Genomic DNA, 6,964 nt, shown 5'->3' on the forward strand with positions numbered 1-6,964 from the left:
CTATGTGACCTGAGCAAGTTACTTAGTCTCTCTGTGCCTTGGTTTCCTTTTCTGCAAGGAAAAGAGATGGTAATAGGGCCTACTTTACAGGGTTGTCATAAAGATTAATCTATGGGAATACTTGGGTACGTGGAAAGAGCTTGATGCCCTGTAAGTGCTCAATAAATGTTTCCCCTTCCTTGTTTCGATTTTTGCCAGTCACTTCCACAGTGACTCTGGATTCAAACCAGCTTACCTGTTATACCCTCACTCTGGTACATCCAGGGTCTTGTTTTATTCAATCATCTCATGGCATCCTATTGCCAGATTAGACCACGTTGCTCTCATTGTGTTTCCACCATCTCCTGGTTGTCATCTTGTGGGTTCCACCACTTCTGTTACTCCTCATCCAATATCCTGGCACTCCTGCTCTCCTGATCACCTCTGCTGTCTCCAGGGGCCTCCTGGGCACATTTCTTCCCCTGCTTTCCCTCTCTGGGTGGGTAGAGGGCACATGCACCACCCACACTGTGTCCTAATGAGATGGGCCAGTTGGAGTGGACATGGCCTTTGAAGAGCATGTTTCTTGCAGGAAGGAAAACTCCATTCAATCATTTCATTTATTTCTCATATTTTTATTGAGCACCTCTTCTGGGACAACCACTGCTCAAGGGTTTAGAGATATAACAATAAGCAAAAACAGACTGTGGAGAGCTTGGTCTGCTAGGGGAATGAGACATTTACCAAAGAACCCCCAAATAAATGTGTAGAGTAATTACAAGCCAAAACAAGTGTTCCAAAGGGAAGCAGTATAAGAATATATAACAGAGGAAGCTGTCCTGGCCTGGGGGTTCTGGGAAGGCTTCTCCCAGAAGCTGTGCTTAGGCTGAGATCAGAAAGATGGCTAGGACTTCCTTAGGGCTGGGAGGGAGAGTATCCTAGGCCAAGGAACCACAAGAGCAAAAGTCCTGAGGTGGGAGCAAATCTAGTAATAGAGACAGAGCAAAGAGATGGGAGTTTGGGGCCAGCTGAGATTGAGGGGCCTAGGGGCCAGGCCATATAGACCCTTGTCCTTGGTTGGGATTTGGTCTCCGTTCCAAGAAGAGTACAAGCATGGGGTTATAGGTTCAGACTTGGATTTTAGGAAGATGGCTGCATGGAGCATGGTTAGGATCAGTACAGCTCTCCCCACCCCCTAATTTCTTCGGCTTGGGGACTGTGCCATCTTCCCCACCCACAATCCCCCCCTTTAGCTTCCCTCCATGAAACCCCTCCCATTGCCCTTCTCACATTTTTGTGAGGATGAGGTCATCATGGGGGAGGGGAAGTATTTCCAGAACTCTAAGCCTCCTTTATCCTGAAGGGCTGGGGCAGCCCTGGGAGTGGGGTGGGAGGAACAAACACAGCTTACCTCCCTTCCCCCCATCTAGAGCCCCAACTAGCGCCCTGTCTCCTTCCATCCCAGGCTGTTGTGGAACACTAAGCTGTATGTATAAGAAGATATTTTTATGCAGTTTTATATTTTATGAAGGGCATTTATGATTCTTGCCACTATCACTGACTCCCCTTGGGGCCTTGGGCAGATTACCTCCACTTTAGGTCTCAGTTTACCTGTGCAAGGTTAATGGAAAGCAATTTAATGTTCAGCATGGTGACTGTAGTTAACATTACTGTATTATATACTTGGAATTTGTAAGAGAGTAGATCTTAAATGTTCTCACCACACACATACACAGACTGGTAACTCTGTGAGGTGATTGATGTGTTAACTAACTTTGTTGTGGTAATTGTTTCACAATATACATATAAGTCAAATCATCAAGTTGTATACTTTAAATTCATGCAATTTACTTATCAGTTATACCTCAATAAAGTGAAAACAATGTTTAATTCGTAGGCAGTACTGTTCAACAGAACTTACTTACAGATGCACATGTTCTGTATCTATGCTGTCCAACATGGTAGCCACTAGCTACATATGGTCATTAAGACATTGAATTGTGGCTTTGAAAGGTGAGCTAGAAGAGCTGAATTATTTTATTTTTTTTAATTTAATTTAATTTTTATTTTATTTTTAATGTACATTTAAATAGCCACATGTAGCTAGTGGCTACCATACTGGACAGCACAGGCAGATCTTAAACTTTTATGAGAATTTGACAGTTATAGACTCCATCTTAGAAAAATATCCACACACTCTATCATAGGTGGGCCCCTCCAGTCCCATTTGTGTATCCCAGGCAAGCAGAGCCAACTGCCTGGGGCTCAGGCTCAACTACTCTGCCCCTCTTTCTGCCTTTGCCTGGAAGGAGAATGACTGGGATGACTCCAGGAACAAGCAGACCACAGTTTTATACCAAGATTTCTGTCCCCAGCCTGGTGCACTCCCCACACATCTTTTTTTTTTTAATTTAATTTTTTATTTTTTAAAATTTACGTCCAAATTCATTAGCATATAGAGCAACAATGATTTCAGGAGTAGATTCATTAGTGCCCCTTACCCATTTAGCCCATCCCCCCTCCCACAACCCCTCCAGTAACCCTCAGTTTGTTCTCCATATGTATGAGTCTCTTCTGTTTTGTCCCCCTCCCTGTTTTTATATTATTTTTGTTTCCCTTCCCTTAGGTTCATCCGTTTTGTCTCTTAAAGTCCTCATATGAGTGAAGTCATATGATTTTTGTCTTTCTCTGACTGACTAATTTCACTTAGCATAATACCCTCCAGTTCCATCCATGTAGTTGCAACAGGCAAGATTTCATTCTTTTTGATTGCCGAGTCATACTCCATTGTGTATATATACCACATCTTCTTTATCCATTCATCCATTGATGGACATTTGGGCTCTTTCCATACTTTGGCTATTGTTGATAGTGCTGCTATAAACATGGGGGTGCATGTGTCCCTTTGAAACAGCACACCTGTATCCCTTGGATAAATACCTAGTAGAGCAATTGCTGGGTTGTAGGGTAGTTCTATTTTTAGTTTGTTGAGGAACTTCCTTACTGTTTTCCTGAGTGGCTGCACCAGCTTGCATTCCCATCCCCACACATCTAAAGAAAGGCAAGGTGGTGGATGAAGGCTAGGGTACAGGGGTGACATGAGGGACATTCAGTCTTTTTTCTCAGTCTTGACCGGACTTCCTCCTGCCCTGCTTCCCAGCAAGCCACCCGAATGCCACTGGGCTGGTTCCTCTTGGGGCACAGAGTCCAATGCAATGTGAGGCTGTACTCTGGAGATGGGATTGTGTCATGGGCCTGCAGTGTTTATAAATTGGAGGATTTGAAGTAGTCAGAGGGTGAAGACCTAGGCCAAGAGGGGGTGCCCCTTGGCCCCAGTCTAGCCCCTCTTGGCCTCCTTGCACTAGAAAAGGGAGTGATTATTGTGTGCTGTTCTGGACCTTCTACCTGAACTTCTACCTTCTACCTGTTTCTGCCTCCTCCTGGCCCCAGCACGAGCACTCACTCCTGATTTTTTACTGTTTTTCCAGATCAGCTGAGAGTCAGACACTGCCCCCATTCAGGAATATGGAGGTCTGAGGGGGCTTAGAGAAACTCACTCCCAGCCTGCATGGATGCGTGTGTCCACTCAGTGCAGGGAGGGAATATTGTTCTCCCTTGTCCTGCTGGATCCAGCCACTCCTCCTCAGAAAACTCCCTACATAGATCCATTTACAGGGGACCACCTTCACTAGGACTTGACTTTCTACCCTCTGCCCTCCTCTCCCTCCTTGCTGCTCTTGCCCACCCTCTCCTCCCTTATCTCTCAGATGTCCACCCCTTTGCCCCCCATCTGGAAAAAATAGTTGGTCAGTTCCTGCCCCCCATAGAGTCTCTATTTCTTTGGTTTCAGCAGCTGTGCTGGACTGGTCAGACTCAGGCTCTGGGACTGACCCTGGTGTGGGACACATAGAGGGAGACAAATCTCCGAACCCCCTTGTCTTAGGCCCTCTAGAAGCAGAGCTTATGGCCAGGATTCAGGTGAAAGCCCAGGGGGCTAAGGATGAGGAAGAGGGAAATATGTGCACAGAAGACACAAAGCAAGGTGGTGCAATGCCTTACTGTCTTGACTTGCTTCACATGGGCCACAGAAAGACACTGCAGTTTGCTTGGCCTGAGTGTGTGCACTCAGCATGCGGTGGGACTCCTCTAGAAGGCTGTAAGGAGGAAGCACACCTTGCAGTGGCCCATAGCTTCTACCCACAACCTATCCCCATGGGGCAAGGTTCACAGCAAGCTTCTGGGTTCTGTCAACCAACCCTTGGTGGCATTCAGAAACCACTATGAAGTGTGGCCTTTCGTCTAAGCCTGAAGGTGGGGGGCAATGTCAGAGAGAGTAGGGAGGTAGTCAAGTCATTCGAGAAGAAAGGTTTCCATCTCAATATGGTCCAGCCCTCGTGCCACTGAGATCCATTCACGCCCTTGCATTATATCTGACTTCCCTACTACAACATGGGGCCTCCGGTTTTGTCCAAGAGAACAAAGCTATCATTACTTTTTCTGCAGAAAGGGAGGTACAGTCCACTGTAAACAAAGCTCCTTCAAGGTAATGCTAGCTGTGATCCCAAGGAAGATAAGGACAGGAGGGTTAATGAAGCAAGCTTTAGTCCCCACTACTGTAGCTGGTCCTGATTCCATAACTGATCTTGTCTCCCTCCTTCTGTTATCCTCAGTTAACCCTCTGCAGATCTAAACTACTTGCCAGATGAGATTATATGGGCTTTCGTCCCTGGGAGCACTGATCCCTTGGTTGCCTTCCCTTTGGGGATTGTCACTGTTGAAGTTGTCCATCGTCAATTACAACTGGGTGGGAGTTTCTAAGAGATGTCCAGTGAAACTCCTGGCAGGGTTCAGACACAGCCTTCCCTGCCCTTATTGCATCGATATGTATTCTATCTACTGCTCTTATTCCTCCTGGCAATCAGGATCAATGGCTTGACCAATCCAGCAATGAATGTCCTTTTTTGCTATTGGTCCCCTGGCATAAAGAGCAGTCACAGCTTCCAGTTTAGTACGAATGTTACTCTGTTCCCTGGTACATACAGTTGGCCCTGCATGGGAACTAGGACCCTTAACAAGCAGAGCCTAAAGTTTTGGGAACAAGAAGCAAAAACTGTGCAGATCTGAGAGTAAGATGGGCCACTTGCACTTCCACATTGATTATGGGACCTGTAATTTCCAGGTATAGGGGACAAAGTGCTATCAAACAAATACCATGTCCAGAAGTTCTGGGCCCAAACCCACACGTGTCATGTTTCTGCCAGCAACTTCTGAGCATTGCACAGGCTGCTCCACTGTTCTGCCAGGCCCACTGCTTCTGGGTGATGAGGCACAACTTAGTAAGACCAATGTATCTGTTGAATTTACCACCATTTCATTACCTCATAGCATATGCAAAAATTAATGCAAAATGGATCAAAATCTAAATGTAAGAGCTGATGATGTTTAAGTCTTAGGTGACCTCATTATTGTACCTTCCTTGTAGAAGCACTGTGGACAAGGAAGACAAACTCAAACCCCAAGCACACACTGGTTATAGTAAGGACAAATAACTGTCCCCTCCAGGGTGGAAGGAAGGGATTCAGTGCAAGCCATGTGCCACCAGGGACTAGGCTGGTCTGCTGAGGAAGAGAACCACACCAGGTGTTCAGCATGGGGCTTGTTGTAAGCAGTTTGAGCCCTCAGAGTGGTAGGATGAGCTCAGCCTTAGTGAGGGGAGCCCATGCTGTTGGGCCCATACATGACCCCCATTCCTGGCACCATGACCATTCTAATCAAAAGCTATTGTTCAGACATTTGAGGTGGACAGGAAAAGATTCACTCACCTCATGAATCATTGTGTCTGCTGTGTTGACAGCAACCTGTCATTTCTGTCTCCTTTCCTATCTCATTCCTATTCTCCTGCTCTGCAGGGTGTTTGAGACCCAGAAGTTTGCACGCTTGGTGCCCACTTCCAAAAGTCTGTCCATCTGTCTTTCCATAGCCCTCTTTCTCAGTGATCTTGGTTTTGTTCTTTCTAGGCTCCTGACCAATGAGCCAAGTGATTCACAACTTCCCAGGAGTCAGGGGATATCCACATCTCAGACCACATCTTCTTCTACATGAAGCTGACAACCAAATGTACTGCTCACAGTTTTTTGCGCACTGGATAGTACTTCCCCTGACCACTGTCTTTTGGTGTCACCCCTCAGAGGGCCATAATATGACATCAGTCCACCTCAGACTCTCACCACCATATCACACTGACCATCTGTGGGTCCCTTCCTTGTCATTGGGTGATCACAGGAACTCTGAGAAGCCACACAAGCTTTATGATCCAATATCCCCCTCCACTCCTATCTGCCTGTGACTTCCTCTCTATTCCTGACTATTGGGAAGTGGTCCTTCGCCCCTCTGGCCTCCAATTTCACTTCACACCCTTGTTGAACCAGGCCAGCAGGGAGATGGGGTGCTACTTCCTCCTGGGCCTTGGGGGTAGGGTGCTGCCTTCCCAATACCTTAGCATCCTCACAGCAGTAACAATATGGTAACAACATCAACAATAGCTCCTGCGCATGAGGTGCTCCTCGTGTGCCCCACAATGTGGTAATAGTCAGGGCCAAGACTAGAGCAAAAAGAACAAGGAGCTTAGGACACAAATTTTAAGAAGATCTCAGTGTCATACAAGTCCCAAATCCTTTAAATTTTGGGTTCCAGGCACTTGATTTTGTCTAGTCTTGACCCTACTAATAAACTCGTGGCATAGATTGTCTTCTTTCATTCTCATAAGTAAATACTATTACCCCCATTTTACGGATGAGGTAACTGACTAGGAGGTTCATTTGACAAAGTCACTCTGTTGGCAACTGGCACAGCCATGTTTTTCTGACTTTAAGGCCTAAGCTCTTAGCCTCTCAGCTGTATTAGCCCATCTTAGCCTGGCCTGAGCCCTGCGGGAAGCTCCCTGAGGGTGATCCTCCAGAAGAATCGAAATCCCACTCAGACGTGG

The 6,964-nt window shown here is 46.5% G+C and overlaps 1 protein-coding gene across 1 annotated transcript in view; it reads right to left on the minus strand.

The window, feature by feature from the left end:
- Positions 1-6,152, minus strand: part of ARAP3 (ArfGAP with RhoGAP domain, ankyrin repeat and PH domain 3) — a 35,468-nt gene extending 29,316 nt beyond the window's left edge. The window contains exon 1 of the mRNA XM_047865723.1: positions 6,142-6,152. The gene's annotated coding sequence lies outside the window, so the exon portion shown is untranslated. The remainder of the gene's footprint in view (positions 1-6,141) is intronic.
- Positions 6,153-6,964: the final 812 nt, after the last annotated feature.

This window comes from Prionailurus viverrinus, chromosome A1 (assembly GCF_022837055.1).
Source record: "Prionailurus viverrinus isolate Anna chromosome A1, UM_Priviv_1.0, whole genome shotgun sequence".
Classification (NCBI taxonomy): Eukaryota; Metazoa; Chordata; class Mammalia; order Carnivora; family Felidae; genus Prionailurus; species Prionailurus viverrinus.